The sequence below is a fragment of the Drosophila teissieri genome, unplaced genomic scaffold (assembly GCF_016746235.2).
Source record: "Drosophila teissieri strain GT53w unplaced genomic scaffold, Prin_Dtei_1.1 Segkk118_quiver_pilon_scaf, whole genome shotgun sequence".
NCBI classification, from domain to species: Eukaryota; Metazoa; Arthropoda; class Insecta; order Diptera; family Drosophilidae; genus Drosophila; species Drosophila teissieri.
The window spans coordinates 2,525,544-2,542,232 of NW_025224987.1; the positions used below are offsets into that span (position 1 = coordinate 2,525,544).

At 44.3% G+C, this 16,689-nt stretch overlaps 1 pseudogene; it reads right to left on the minus strand.

Annotated features, from left to right (window-relative positions):
• Positions 1–505: 505 nt before the first annotated feature.
• Positions 506–10,100, minus strand: LOC122625521 (annotated as a pseudogene).
• Between the last annotated feature and the right edge of the window lie 6,589 nt (positions 10,101–16,689).

A 16,689-nucleotide genomic window follows, 5' to 3' on the forward strand; every position in this document is an offset into this window, starting at 1 on the left:
TCTAAACGAGATGCGTAAGCCTAGCTGTTTGGAGTAAACTCCTCCTCCTGCTCTGTTCTGTAGCTTTGAGCCGTCCGTATTTTGGGGGCCAGGTGTCTGTGAGTTCCACTCGTCCCTTTCTGGGATAATAGTGTTGAACGGTGTTTGTATGTACTCCATTGGCCTGATTGCCGCTACTGTGGCCTGTTCCATGCCAGCTAGTTCTGGGCTTGGGAGGTGAAGTATGGCATTTAGGTCTTCGTTTGGAGTGGTGCGTAAAGAACTGCTGATGCAGTGTTTGCTAGCATTGTTATGCTGGATTTCTTTTTCAGGGACGTCCACCATACTACGACCCCATACAGTAGTATTGGTCTGATGGCCGAATATATTCAGTTTACTATATAGGGTGTCAAATGGGGCATTTTGAGCCCGATTGCTTTCTGGCACGTGAAGAGTGCTATTAAAGCTTTTTTGTATCTGTCTGTGAGGTTCAAGTTCCAGTTTAGTTTCCTGTCAAGTATTACGCCTAGGTACCCTGCTCTGTTACTGAAGGAAAGTCTTTGATTGTTAAGGATAGGTGGGACTAAGTCTGGTATATTATACTTCCTAGTGAAGAGAACCATCTCGGTCTTTGAGGGGTTAATTCCTAGTCCTTTATTTTTGGTCCAGCTGGACAAAACACTGAGTTTTACGCTCATGAGATCGCATAGCGTTTGGGGGTATTTAGCTGTGAAGATAATAGCAACGTCGACCGCATAGGCTATTATCCTGCTATTCCTTTTGGGACATTGATTTTTCTATCTTGGAGACGAGAGAGTGTAGTGCTGTCTCTGTCGGGTTCCCTTTCTTGTAGGCGTATTGCGTGCCTATGATGAGACTTGGATTGAGAGTTGTTATCAGATGCAGGCCGATGATTCTTTCAAGGGTCTTTAGTAGAAAGGATGACAGACTAATTGGTCTGAAATTCTTGGGGGTCTTGTGTGATGGTTTCCCTGCTTTGGGGATGAAGACAATTTGGGACTCTAGCCACGATTGCGGTAGGTGTCCAAGAAGTAGGGACCGTTTAAAAATGTCTAGAAGTAAGTTTATGGCTGGCCGTCAGTCGGGTGATGGACAAGGGGAATAACGTGTATACTCTCCACGCGAGGGCAGCTGGAAACAAGTCCCCTGGCAAGGTTATGTCCCTGCCAGAGGATGCTGGCAAATGGTAGTCGGGCGTCCCGGCCGGACTAAGGTGTCATTCGACCCGTGCCGTGCAGTCAGCCTGACTGAGGGCCCGGGTCACAAAATAGCTCAGTCTCAAACGGAGAGCTCAGGGTACCTGGCGACCCCCTGTTCTAAGAAGCCTTACCCGTCGCGGATCTCCGCCCGGGTGGAGTCAACAAAAATAAATAAAAAGGAGTCAGGATCTCCCAAAAAACCTACCCAAACGGCAGTGACGACTGAGTCTGGCCGTACAAACTTCAAGGCAGCAAAGTTGGCGAGTGAGCCCACTTGCCTGGCCAACACCGCAGGATCGGGTTCGGGTGAACCCCGCCTTAAATCTGAGGCGACTGGCTTTGGGCGGACTCGGACCACAGGTACATAGAAACGACCCTTACAATCAATCCCTCAAAACCAGCAGTTTTCACAAACCCAAGGAAAACAGACTGGCAAAAATAAAAAAATGACCTAGCACCTGCAGAAAGCAAACGATCGCGGTCTTGCTCACCAATGCTTATGACTGCACGATGTGAACCCGAACGCATTGAGAGCGTCTCTCTCGCGCTCTCCTCATTGCAAACGGTGTCAAGCTCTGTAGCTACCAGCACAGTAACTTCGATATCTACTGCAACTGCACCTATAGCAACAACAACAACAACATCAGCACTATGCTCAGTACCGAGAGTTGTGTACATTTCTGCTAAATCAACAACAACCAAAGCAAGTGCACTCTCTCCGACTCTAGAAAACAAAAGCGGACAAGAACCAAAACAAAACACAAAACTGTTTCAAACAGGGCTTGATCGCTACATTCAAATAAAGCGAAAGCTAAGCCCACAACACAAACAGGCTGGCAATCAGCCGAAAATAAATCGCACCAACGTTGACAACTCAACTTCAAATAGGTTTGCACTACTGGATGACTGCGAAGTGCATCCAATGAAAGAACAGGAGCAGAAGAAGATTAAACCGCCACCAATATTTATACGAGAGAAATCCTCAAGTGCACTGGTTAACAAACTAGCTACGCTCATCGGAGAAAACAAGTTCCACGTTATACCTCTTACCAAGGGAAACATACATGAAACGAAAGTGCAGACTCCGGATGAGTCTAGCCATCGATCAGTGACCAAGTACCTGGATGAAGCTGGAAAGAGTTACTATACCTACCAGCTTAAAAGTGCCAAAGGATTGCAGGTTGTCATTAAAGGAATTGAATCATCAGGAATTGAATTGACCCATCCGAAATTATCGAGGAACTAAAGGAGAAAAACTTTAAGGCAAAAACGGTGATCAACATTCTTAACAGGAAGAAAGAGCCGCAGCCACTCTTCAAAGTCGAACTGGAGTCATCGAGTCAAAAAATGAAGTACATCCTATTTATAAACTACAGCTTTTACTGCACCGGAGAATAACCGTCGAAGAGCCACACAAGCGCAAGCAGCCTGTGCAGTGCACTAACTGCCAAGAATATGGCCACACCAAAGCGTACTGCACCCTAAAATCTATCTGCGTCGTTTGCAGCGATGCTCACAGTACCGCAAACTGTCCTAAGAACAAGGACGACAGCTCAATTAAATTATGCAGCAACTGTGGCGAAAACCACACAGCCAACTGGCGAGGATGCATTGTTTGCAAGGAACTTAAGAGTCGCCTAAACAAACGAGTGACTTCAGTTCATGATCGTACCACACCAACAATTCACAAAGCAATGGAACCGAGTACAACTAACATCCCTTTGTCTACCAGCTACCGAACAGCGCCAAATATTTCCTTTGCAAGTGCAAATCAGGGATCCAAACACCAGCAGCGGACACCCCCATTCATCAAACAAACACTCACGATAACATGCAACAGCAGCCAATTGGCGTTGAAGCGATTATGCTTTTGATGCAGCAAAGCATGAAAGACTTTATGGCCTTCATGCAAACAACTATGCAAGAGCTTATGAGGAACCAAAACATCCTTATTCAAATGCTCGTTTCTTCTAAAACAGTATAATGACTCCCCTAATAATAGCAACCTGGAACGCTAATGGCGTTTCGCGGCACAAGCTAGAACTTGCTCAGTTCTTAGCCGACAGAAACATTGATGTTATGCTACTCTCAGAGACTCACCTCACTGAAAAGTACAATTTTCAAATACCAGGATACAAATTTTACTTTACGAATCACCCGGATGGCAAGGCCCATGGAGGCACTGGCATACTAATACGATCGCGAATCTAACACCACTTTGTTAGTAATTGGCAGGAAGATTGCCTACAATCTACCTCTATAAGCCTCCAATGCTATAACGGTGCTCTCACTCTGGCTGCTGTCTATTGCCCACCCCGCTTCACAATATCAGAGGACAAATTCACAACACTCTTCGACTCGCTCGGTGAAAGGTTTTTTGCAGCTGGTGATTGGAATGCCAAGCACATGTACTGGGGATCTCGGATAGCGACCCCTAAAGAAAAACAGCTATACAACGCAATTATTAAACCGCAAAACAAGCTTAATTATGTTTCTCCGGGTACGCCTACATACTGGCCAGCAGATCCTAAAAAGCTTCCAGACTTGATTGACTTTGCCATCACCCAAAGGATATCCCAATCAATGATTACAGCTGAGGCACTTTCAGAACTTTCATCTGATCACTTCCCGGTGCTCTTTAATCTTTTGTACCAACTGCAACACATCGATAGACGTATAGACTCACAAGCAACAGGACCAACTGGGAGAGGTACAAAAAATATGTTTGTTCACATACCGACTTCTCTAGCTCATTGGAAACCGGGCAAGACATCGATAATTTTGCTGGTAGCCTAGAATCAACACTAGTTGCAGCAGCAAAAGCGTCACCTCCACAAGATACCCACGGATGCAGTAAAAAGTTCAACATGACAAGTCGAGATACCGAACTCCTTGTGCTTGAAAAACGACGACTTCGAAAGGAGTGGCAGGAGCACAGATCACCTGGCGCAAAGAGTAGACTAAAAGCAGCTTCTCGCAGACTTACTAAAGCGCTTAAGAAAAGAAAAGAAGCGGACTCACAACTGCGTTACATCGAGAATCTCACGCCCACCAGCACAAAAAACTCATTGTGGAAAGCCCACAGGAATCTGCAGGCACCAGCAGAAACTGTCGTACCCCTCCGTAACTCTACCGGAAACTGGTCTCGTAGTGACATGGACAGAGCAAGAGTCTTCGCTGATCATCTCAAAAAGGGATTTCAACCAAATCCAGCCACTAACTCATTTACTCTCGCACCCTTAACTGCATCTGACTTAGCACCACAAGATCCCATAGAATTCCGGCCAAGCGAAATAAAGAAAGTCATTAGAGAGCAACTGAAGACTGGAAAATCGCCTGGCTTCGATTTAATAACACCGAAAATGATCATCGAGCTTTCAATGTGTGCAGTTCTACAAATCTGCCTACTCTTCAACGCTATTACCAAAATTGGATACTTTCCTCAAAAGTGGAAAAAATCAGTTATAGTTATGATCCCTAAGCCTGGGAAAGACAAAACACAGCCATCATCATACAGGCCAATAAGCCTACTTACTTGTCTCTCCAAGCTATTTGAAAAAGTTCTGCTGCTACGAATCAGTCCCCACCTTAAAACACACGACACACTCCCATCGCACCAATTTGGTTTTCGGGCAAAACATGGAACTATTGAGCAGGTTAACCGCATCACAACGGAAATTCGCACTGCTTTTGAGCATCGTGAATATTGTACAGCTTTATTCTTAGACGTTGCACAAGCATTCGATAGAGTATGGTTGGATGGACTTATGTTTAAAATAACCAAACTGCTGCCTCAAAACCTACATAAGCTTCTAGAGTCTTACTTATACAAAAGAGTGTTCGCGGTTAGATGTAGTTCAAGCACTTCAAGCGATATTACTATAGAAGCTGGAGTGCCTCAAGGAAGTGTATTAGGTCCAATTCTATACACCCTATACACGGCGGACATCCCAACAGACTACCAGCTAACAATATCCACATTCGCTGATGGCACTGCAATACTGAGTCGATCCAGTTGCCCAGTAAAAGCTACGATGCAACTAGCACGCTATTTAACATGTGTAGAGAATTGGCTTGCAGATTGGCGCATACGAGTAAAAGAACAAAAATGCAAACAAGTTTACCCTTAACAAACAAAGCTGCCCGCCCTTGGTTATGAACCACACGCGCATCCCACAAGCCGATGACGTAACATACTTAGGTATTCATCTGGACAAGCGGCTCACATGGCGGAAACACATAGAGGCCAAGACGACGCACCTGAGACTAAAAGCAAAGGATCTACACTGGCTTATAAACGTTCGGTCTCCCCTAAGCCTGGAGTACAAAGTCCTTTTGTATAACTCCGTTCTTAAACCCATATGGACCTATGGCTCCGAGCTATGGGGCAATGCCTCGAGAAGCAACATCGACATCATACAGCGAGCACAGTCTAAGATTCTGAGAATCATAACTGGAGCTCCATGGTATCTTTGGAACGAGAATATACACAAAGACCTAGAAATAAAACTTGTCATTGAGACAATAACAGAGAGAAAAGTAAAATACAAGGAAAAACAAGGCTCACATCCAAATCCCCTTGCAAGAAAACTTCTTCGAGTATGCAGCCAAAGTCGACTTCACCGCAACGATCAACCAGCCCAGCGTTAAATTTGTTAGGCCACATAGCACAAATCATCTCATAAAATGATAATTAGCTAGCTTAGAATAAGATTTGAAAACATATTGTTAGTCTCTTAAGTAAAAGGAACGATTCAATAAATAAAAGACGAGAAAAAAATATATTTTAAGGGAAAAAATCCCAATGAATCCCCCTCCATACCCCCAAACAATTTCTAGTCTAAACGAACTAGTCTCAATTCTCACAGAAACCTGCAACTATGTACTAAAAAAGGGCCTGCCCCAACAGCAAGCCCAAAAGAATAAGAAAACCTCCCTGGTGGTCAGCAGAACTATTCCCCCTCCGAATGGACTGCAGAACCCTTTTTAACAGGGCCAAGGCAGGAAACAAGGAGGCCCTGTGAACCGCCTACAAGAAAGCCCTTGCAAACTACAAAAAAGCCATCAGGAAAGCAAAGCGATCCTCGTGGCATTCCTACTGCTCAGAAATTGAATATAAAACTGAAGCAGCCAGACTTAGAAAAATACTATCCCACAACCCTAGGCTACCTTATAAGAGCATATGGCTTCACTTCCCAGGAAACAGCCAAAACGCTCTCACGCCCCAACAAACAAACGCCACACTGGCAAGTATCGAACTGTGCATAGACCCAAAGGTCCTCCATTGAGCCATACACAGTTTTAAACCATACAGACAAAATCATACCCGCACAAATCCAGCATGCGGGAAATATAGCCATAAACTGGCTTCTTGACATTTTTAAAAGGTCCCTACTTTTTGGACACCTACCACAATCGTGGCTAGAGTCCCGTATAGTCTTCATCCCCAAAGCTGGGAAACCATCACACACGACCCCCAAGGACTTCAGACCAATCAGTCTGTCATCCTTCCTACTAAAGACCCTTGAAAGAATCATCGGCCTGCATCTTAGATCAACTCTCAACCCTAGTCTCATCACAGACACGCAACACGCCTACAAGAAAGGGAAATCGACAGAGACAGCACTACACTCTCTCGTCTCCAAGATAGAAAAATCAATGTCCCAAAAGGAATATGCACTGGTAGCTTTCCTGGACATAGAAGGAGCTTTTAACAACGTCATCCCAACGGCGATTACCGGAGCCCTGACAGACCTTGGGATGGACCGCCACTTGATGGGACTCAAAAACCAACTGCTCACCTGCAGGAAGGTTATGTCTTCACTAGGCGCGTCAACCCTCACTAGGCACGTCAGCAGAGGCACTTCGCAAGGAGGCGTTCTCTCCCCACTTCTATGGAACATAGCAGTCAACTCGATTCTACGCGACATGGAAGGGGGGGGCTGCCGGATAATAGCCTATGCGGATGACGTTGCTATCATCTTCACAGGCAAATACCCCCAAACGCTATGCGATCTCATGAGCGAAAAACTCAGTGTTTTTTGGACCAAAATTAACGGATTAGGAATTAACCCCTCCAAGACCGAGCTGGTTCTCTTCACTAGGAAGTATAATATACCAGACTTAGTCCCACCTATCCTTAACAATCAAAGACTTTCCTTCAGTAACAGAGCAGGAAACCTAGGCGTAATACTTGACAGGAAACTAAACTGGAACTTGAACCTCACAGACAGATACAAAAAAGCTTTAATAGCACTCTTCACGTGCCAGAAAGCAATCGGGCTCAAAATGCCCCATTTGACACCCTATATAGTAAACTGAATATATTCGGCCATCAGACCAATACTACTGTATGGGGTCGTAGTACGGTGGACGTCCCTCAAAAAGAAATCCAGCATAACAATGCTAGCAAACACTGCATCAGCAGTTCTTTACGCACCACTCCAAACGAAGACCTAAATGCCATACTTAACCTCCCAAGCCCAGAACTAGCTGGCATGGAACAGGCCACAGTAGCGGCAATCAGGCTTAGAAATATCAAACAGTGCAACCCACAAGAAGCGGGTCATTCGTGTATCCTAAATCACATTAAAATAGTCCCCTCCAGGACAGACTACTGCACAATGCCAATGGAGTACATACAAACACCGTTCAACACTATTATCCCAGAAAGGGACGAGTGGAACTCACAGACACCTGGCCCCCAGAATGCTATATGCTTCTATACGGACGGGTCAAAACTACAGCACAGAGTTGGAGGAGGAGTTTACTCCAAAAAACTAGGCTTACGCATCTCGTTTAGTCTCTCCGATCATTGCAGCGTCTTCCAAGCTGAAGTAGCAGTAATAAGGGAGGCCCTAAAGCATTTGAAAGCACTAAAACCGGAAAGCTCACACGTAAACATTTTCAGTGATAGCCAAGCAGCTATCAAATCGAACTAAAACTATCAATCTCAAGCCATTTAAAAACAGTATTGAATTGCCGATCATCTTTACACGAGATGACACAACAATTCGTAATCAGACTTATATGGGTACCCGGACACAGGGACATAGAAGGCAACTGCATGGCAGATGAACTAGCTCGCGAGGGCACTACCGCGCCACTCATACAAGAGATGGAGGGCATGAGTATGCCTTTAGCCACTTGTAAACTACTACTTAGGGAAAACCTAAACCGTAACAAACAGTCAATATGGGAAAACACCACACACTGTCGCCTAACACGCCAAATATGGCCAAAAATAAGCTCAAAGAGAACGTCAAAACTTTTAAGATTGACCAGAGCAAACCTCAGCACTGCAATGAGAGTCATCACAGGGCATTGGTTGATAGGCACCCATGCCAGAAGACTTAATGCCCCGTATAATGATTTCTGCCGTAGCTGTAGGGTCAAAGAAATGGAAGAAACAGTAGAGCATCTACTATGCCACTGTCCAGCACTGCAAGCGAAAAGACTTGCTCAATTAGGAAGCAGATTCCTGATAGACACGTCCGACCTGTCCGACACCGATCTTCAGACGAACCTCTGCGGGCAAAAGGGGAAAACATACACGGTATCACAACGGACCTCTAATGGTCTAAGTGCGTCGGATAACCGACGGCCGGTAAAACCTAACCTAACCTAAGTTTATAGCTATAATTCCCGCATGTTGGATTTGCGCGGGTATGATTTTTTCTGGACCTGCAGATTTGTATGGTTTTAAACTGTGTATGGCCCAATGGTGGACCTTTGGGTCTATGCACAGTTCGATACTTGCCAGTGTGGCGTTTGTATGTTGGGAGGTGAGAGCGTTTTGGCTGTTTCCTGGGAAGTGAGTGTCTAGAAGTATCTCCAGAGATTCCTCACCCGAGCTGGTCCTGGAGCCATCTGTTTTTTTAAGGTAGCCTAGGGTTGTGGCCGATTGGGAGAGGATTTTTCTAAGCCTGGCTGGAAGGAATGCCACGAGGATCGCTTTGCTTTCCTGATGGCTTTTTTGTAGTTTGCAAGGGCTTTCTTGTAGGCGGTCCACAGGGCCTCCTCCTTTCCTGCCTTGGCTCTGTTAAAAAGGGTTCTGCAGTCCATTCGGAGGGGGAATAGTTCTGCTGACCACCAGGGAGGTTTTCTTATTCTTTTTCTTATTGCTGTTGGGGCAGGCCCTTTTTTAGTACATAGTTGCAGGTTTCTGTGAGAATTGAGACTAGTTCGTTTAGACTAGAAATTGTTTGGGGGTATGGATGGGGATTCATTGGGATTTTTTCCCTTAAAATATTTTTGTATTTTTGCAAGTCTGTTTTCCTTGGGTTTGAGAAAACTGCTGATTTTGAGGGGTTGGTTGTGAGTGTCGTTTCTATATACCTGTGGTCCGAGAAAGAGTGCTTATCTAGCACCCTCCAGTGAGTTACTGTCTCTAATAGTGGATTAGAGACGAGAGTTAGGTCTATTACTTCTTTACGGTTCTTAATGATAAAGGTGTGGTCATGACCTTTATTGCATATGAAGAGATTTGAACTAAAGATAAAGTTAAAAAGAGAGAGTGTTTTGCTTTTCGCTGTCTTGTACCAGTCTTCTTACCAGCTCATCCGGCGGTTCTTGCCTTTGGTAGGCCATGTACGATGACAGCACTCGGAACGGAGATGGCTGACTCTCCACGGTGGCTGCCGCGTTATCTGCATCGCTGTAATTATGGAGCAGAAACATGCTGATGTGCTTTTTGGCTAAAATGCAGGCCCTTACTTTACCTTCGCTGGGAGCTGTTAGAAGCTTATATTCCTTAGTCCCTAATCCTGAAACCTTTCCTCCCACTATCCAAGGTTCCTGGATCAGGACTATGTCCAATCCATCCTCAGACAGATGAAGCTGAAGAGCAGCAGAAGCTGCCTTACTGTGGTGGAGGTTTATTTGCAAAAGTCTCACTGACATCTGCTGTGGGCATCTCCACCACGGTAGTGTCGGCTCCCTCCTCGTCCGATTTGTCTAGGTCCATCATTGGAGCCATGTTCGCTAGGCTGCGGAGAATTGAGGCATCGGTCGAGTAGCCGTCCGCGGCTTCCGATGCCTCGATCTCGGAGGCAATATCCGCGATCTTTCCGCCACCGCCCTCCTGATCCTCCTTGGCGGAGTCCGATTTGTAAACCTTTACGGTCACCGAACTGAAACCGAAGTTTAGCTCCCCATTAGCGGCCTCTATGGGAGCTAGGGACTCCTTGTTTAAAATGAGGATGGCCTGATTTGTTGGCCCTTCTATCTCGTCGACCTTCACTACTCGCCAGTCCGAGGTGAGAAGGTGTGGATTGCATCGCTGCAGCATCTCCTTTATGGATGCCAGGATCCAGATCCTTGCACGGGGTCGGCAAGGTACGTCGGACCAGCTCAGCGCAACGAGTCCGGCGCCCTCATGCACCTCCCCCAGCTCCTTTACTGTGGCATTATATAGCTCTGCAGAGTGCTCGTCGTCACAGGCGATCACCTTGACGCTGCCTTGGAACAATCCCACGTCTTTACAGGTTCTTTGTCTAAAATCTGGAAGCATTTTGTGGCTGCCTCCACCCACTTTCACTTATTTCGTGGAATCCTGCCACTCGGGTCGTTTCTGTCGACCACGCCCAGGAGAATGCGGTTTTTTGCGATCTCCGCAAAAGATCGCCCTGGCTGTACGCGTTGCCGCTTTGCCGAGGGGTCGGCGGGAACGTCCTGGGAGCGCTCCCTCTTAGGTGGAGGTCGCTTTTTGAACTCTGTGGGCTTGGATGGCTTGGGGGCTTCCTTGCCGAAGTTTGGCAATAGGGATCTTGCCCATTCCACTTTTTTTAACCATTCCGCAGAAGGAGCCGTCTTCGATCTCTCCTGGCTGCGTAGGATTTGCCCCGCAGATCGTTTCTCTGCGTAGGTGTGTTTGCTCTTACCGGTTTGCCACTGAGTTTGCCGCCCTTGGCTGCGCCTGAAGGGGGCATCATGGCACTAGGGCCGGGAGATGTTCCCATGGCGGCGGCTTTGGGCGGCTTGCACTCAGTCGCCTCAGACTTCAGGCGGGGTTCACCCGAACCCGATCCTATGGTGAAGGCCAGGCAGGTGGGCTCACTCGCCAACTTCGCTGCTTTAAGGGTTGTTCGGTCAGAGTCAGTCGTCACTGCCGTTTGGGTAGGTTTTTTGGTAGATCCTGACTCCTTTTTGTTTTTATTTAAAGACTCCATGTGATTTGCGGAGGAAGGAGGGTCAACCCGGTCGGAGATCCGCGACACCCGGGTAAGGCTTTTTAGAACAGGGGGACGCCAGGTACCCTGAGCTCTCCGTTTGAGACTGAGCTATTTTGTGACCCGGACCCTCATCCAGGCTGACTCTCGGTCGAGTGACACCTTAGTTTGGCCCGGGACGCCCGATTACCATTTGCCAGCATTCTCTGGCAGGGACATAACCTTTCCAGGGGACCTGTTTCCAGCAAAAAAAAGACTATAAAAAATCGAAAAAAAAATGTTTAAAAAAAACGCTTGTATAATGCCATAGCCAGATGTTTTGTGTACAAGTGACGCTTTACAGATTTTGGATATCTTCTATAGTTTCGAAGAAATCTTGACGACCGTTTTGAAAAACACTACTTGTGGGAAAACGCGTTTAAAGATAAATGATACCCTTCTGAGCGATAAAAATAGGCATTGCGGGGCCATGTTTGAGGCTCGATATCTCGTAAACCAGCATGCTTTCGATCAAATGCTTCACGGGGCACGTTTTTAGTTATGTCTACATAAGAAATAAGAAAAAAAAAAGATCGATTTTTTTAAACCGCGAAGGTAGACGACCCCTTTAAGTTCCCCAACTAGCTATAACAGTTATACGTTCGCATAAATGCGTAGCGACGTATATGTAAAACGTGCATTTGGTTTTGAAAAAATGTATTGTGCAACAATAATTGAAAAAAAAAAATGGGAAGGAAACAATAAACCGAAACGGAAAAAATATAGCGGAAACGAGAAACATAGCGAAAGGAGGCAATAAGTCGTCAAGTGGAAGATACTGGAAAAAGGCAAGAGGAAAATATTAAATTACATGCAACTTGTAAACTTTTACGAGCCTAGTTGCGATAATGATATTTTTTGAAGTTTCTCAATTTAGATAGAAATCTACTGATTTAAAAATTATATAAGCCATTTTAAAAAGTCACTTTGGTCAAACTTTCTAGAGGATGCATGCTTTTTGTAAGCATACAACAGTAAATAAGTAATAATTTAAGAAAGAACTTCAACGCTAATACAGAAGATTTTTATCAGACACACGGTCTTTGAGTATCGATGGTAAATGACACGTAGTGTGTCGTAAAACTGATGATGCTTATCAACATACCAACCGAATTCGACAGCGTCTGAGTCAATTCGGTCCAAAATCCACAAATTCTGAATTTCAATTGGAATCCTATAGTGTCCACGCAGAGTGGTTATGGGTTTTTTGCGATGATTCGGTGATTACCGAGTCGACTTCAGTTGGGAATATAACATTATACTTAAACTTGTCGAATGGTTTTTTTTTACCTATGAAATTTAAAATTAAGTCAAAAATAGAAGTGCAGAAAACTAATTCAACAGCACTACCACGACTATATTTATGAACGCCAATAGAAGCATAAGCTTATCTTTTAAGGGAGGGGAAGTGACATATCTAAAATAACCACAAGGGAGCCCGCCAATCTGCCAGACGCTAAGTCAGCGAATTCCGATGCTGCACTCGCAACCGCTTCACCGTGGCTACACGCGCAACCAGAATTGTCGCTAGGTCAGCAAATCCCACTCTGGCCAGCTAGCCATACATAAGACCACTTGTGGCCACAAGAGAATAAAATCAAAACTGTAAATTCGGTCTTAAACTGATATTAAAATAAAACTGTTCAACAGAACTTCTCTTCGTGTTTTACTTTTATCAGAGTGGTTATGTGGCGGAACTGAACCTTAATTCGACTCAGTAGTCGCTACGTTAAATCGGAAGTATTATTCTAATACCTAACTATGTATATACCATTTTAAAAAGTCACTTTTTAAAGGAGGCATACCTGTTTGTAAATACTCTGATTAGGTAATAATGTCGTCTATAAGAAAGAACTTCTACGCTGATACAAACAAAAACGTAGTCGTATATCGCGAAATAGAACATTTTTATAGGACACTTGGCCTTCGAGTATCGATTGTAAATTACACGTAATGAGTTTGTTGCAGCCGACCGTTAAATAACAAGCTTTTAACAGCACTTTTTAATTATAATTATACTATTATTATTTATTTAATTTCACAAACAAAATTTTGTAAAAGCTTTAAAAAATCTTCCTCTTTTTATTGAGATCGCACTACAACTTTCTTATCGATCCTTCTCGATATGTAGTGGTGGCCGGTCTCGAATTAAGGAATAAAACAAGAAAGAACGCTATGGTCGAGTTCCCCGACTATCTGATACCCGTTACTCAGCTAGTGGAAGTGCGAAGCAGCAATTTCAACACTGGCAGTTGTTGCCGGTTTGTGGGCGTTTGAGTGGGCGTGGCCAAAAGTTGTTTGGCAAATCAATAGAAATTTTCAAGACTAATTCAAAAATGAAAAAATATCAAAATATTTTTCAATAGTGTGTGCGTTGCAGCTTTGGACGGTTTGTGGGCGTTAAAGTGGGCGTGGCAACATCAATCGACAAACTTGCGCTGCTTCTATGTCTCTGGAGTCTGTATGCTTAATCTTTCTAGCTTTTGTAGTTCCTGAGATCTCGACGTTCATACGGACGGCCATACGGACATGGCTTCGTTTTAAATTTATGGTCCCTTCGCGAAGCATATGCTGATTTCTTTCGTAGAAGTCCTTTACTATAAGGTGAGTTATGTGATTGCGCTCAGCTCGGATTTTTTAAGACTCCGTTTGACTGAACTATGTCGATTCCTGAAGTGAAGGTATCTCATTTAGCTTCCTTGACCAGTAGGCCCATTGCGCATATTATTTGTTTAAAGGTTACAGTCTCCACAATTTTTTCAAGTTTGCGTCTAGCTTGAAGGATCGCTGCGTATTAGCGGTCGCTCTATATAAGCGTTTCCAGTCGGAAAAACCCTCTACGTTTAATTGAATCGCTGGTATATGGGCCCTACAACCAAGAACGTTTTTCGAATCTCGTTAGGCTCGCTTTCAGAAACGGTGTTTCCAGTGGGCGGGTTTGGAAACGCGACGTTGGGCTTAGACTAGCTTTTGTTGTATGTAGGAGACATATGACCTAGGGCGAGATATTCTTCCATAAATTCCAAGTAGGATCTCGAGACATCCTTCGTTCAAGCGACAAAAACCGCCGTTTTGAAACCTCGAAGGAGTTGCCCAACCCATTTGGATCGGACTTAAACAGTCTAACTATAAGTCGACCTGATGGCAATACCTGAGTAGTCTTCCTGTAATGTTATTCACATAACATATGCTCAGACGGCTGAATTTTCTTTGGAAAATTTCTGATGTCAATCGATTCTAAGGGTTCTTCACTAGAACTAGAAAGAACCCAAACAAGAAGGATCTTTTGTAATATTGGATAGTCAGAGGACATCCTCTAATTTTACCAACAGCTAGTAATTCGATAAGTTATTCAATTCACAATAAAACATATATATTTTTTGCGACTTATAGAAATGGGGGTCTGCTAATGCTCGGTTCTTCGGGATATGGCAACGCTAAGCTGTTATCATGCACTGTGTATTTATGTAGAAAAATGTGGTGTGAGCGGTCACAATCTCGCCGCTTTTTGCCTTTGCATTTTGAAACGGTATGGCCTTTTCGCAGACAATTAATATACATATAAGGAGGCAGACTAGACAAACTCAAACCTTTGCATCACAGAGAGACGCCCAAACGGGCTATAATTCTGTAGTAAATGATCTGCTGCATTACAATAGCTACAAGTTTACTTCAGCTGATAAATGCTGATATTGGCGATTTAACATTTTCTCGAAATGGGGCCAAAGCGGCAAAGACTCATAATCGAGCTGTTCCTCCCATTTGGTCACTTTGTCGACTCTATTCAATAACAAATAAATTAACATTGCATTCGAAATTTGTATATCGTCTCCTATCAATAACAGAGAACCATAAAGTGACGAAACGGTTTTGATAAGGTGTTTTAAGGGGGATGCATTATTTAAGACTTAACGAGGTGGAAATGATATTCATAAAGATTAGACATTCGGTATCGTTAACCTTTTTTTAAATGGCCAGTGCATTTTCTAAAGCTTTTGTTTATGGGAAAGACAACCAATACGCCACCCTTAGGATAATTAATAAAAGCGCAAAAATAGGTTATATAAATGTATTTGTTTACTCTGTTTTATTCGGAGATGCAGACTGACTAAGCGAAAGCTTGGCTTTAAAATATAAAATTTTACCTATAAAACCTGAATAGATACTGCGACAGATTTAGCGAGAGAAGAAAAAAGAACGAAAAGAGAGACTCGAAGAGGGCTGCAATGATACATCTATGCACGCAGGGCTCGGCGCTGACGATCTGCTCCGAACATACTCGCCCTGTTGGAAAAGGTGCGGTTCCAACTACGTGCCTTGTTTCTGGTCTCTGACTTATCTGTTGTGTGAAATGCTGGATTAGGCTGCACTCGATTTTCTGGCAGGCTTCGCAATTCATGCTACCAAGTCACAGAATTAATTTATTTATTGATGACACTAGCAACGTAGTTGCGTTTTCCAATCGGCCAGAACCTTTGCCGTAATGGGCAAGTAGCGCCTGAGGTCCTGGATGCAAATATTTCTCATGATAATAAACTAAGAGTGCCTTGGTGACTGGATGATTCTTTGGTAAAAGTATCGAGTGCATCGTATCGTAGTCCAAGTTGACGACTCGAAGTAACCCATAAGTATAGGTCTATGCGAAACCAGCTTGCTTTTCTGCGAACTTAGCTTGCCCTGTCTAAGAAATCCATACTCTATCGCCAAGTAAACCTTCTTAGAAGAAGTACAGTTCCCGAGTTGATCTCCTCCGCTGAAAGACGGTCTTTTAATTAAATAAATTTGGCTCTGCAAGAAATTTTAAGTTCGATGAATCCAGTTAGAGCCACAGAACGGCGATCTGCCTAATTCTTTACTTCATGCAACAGGGACGTCCATTAAAGGCCGTTAGTCCAAAGGGAATGCTCAAGCAATCCTTCGGGGTACATCCTTGCCAGACGACGGCTGTCTGGTTTAAGTTCGTCGGAACGTGATGCCAAGTCCTGTCTTTTGTCATCTCCTAAATCGATTCTGTTTGATCTAAATATGTTAAAGTCCCTCGAAGGCTGCCAAATCCACGCCAACACAATAGACGTCTGACCAGCAATGAAAGGCGCAATCCAAAACTATGGATTCCATGACGTTTATGGATTTGTTGATGGAATTGTTAAGTCCTTTAGTGGAGCTACTTTTGTTTCTCCATTTGTCTTCGATCGCAAGTATAAGCACGCTCCATTAGCTAATATGCTAGTATCGCAACTCAACGGAAGCCCTAGTCTGCATTACGAATCGTGAATTTTAAG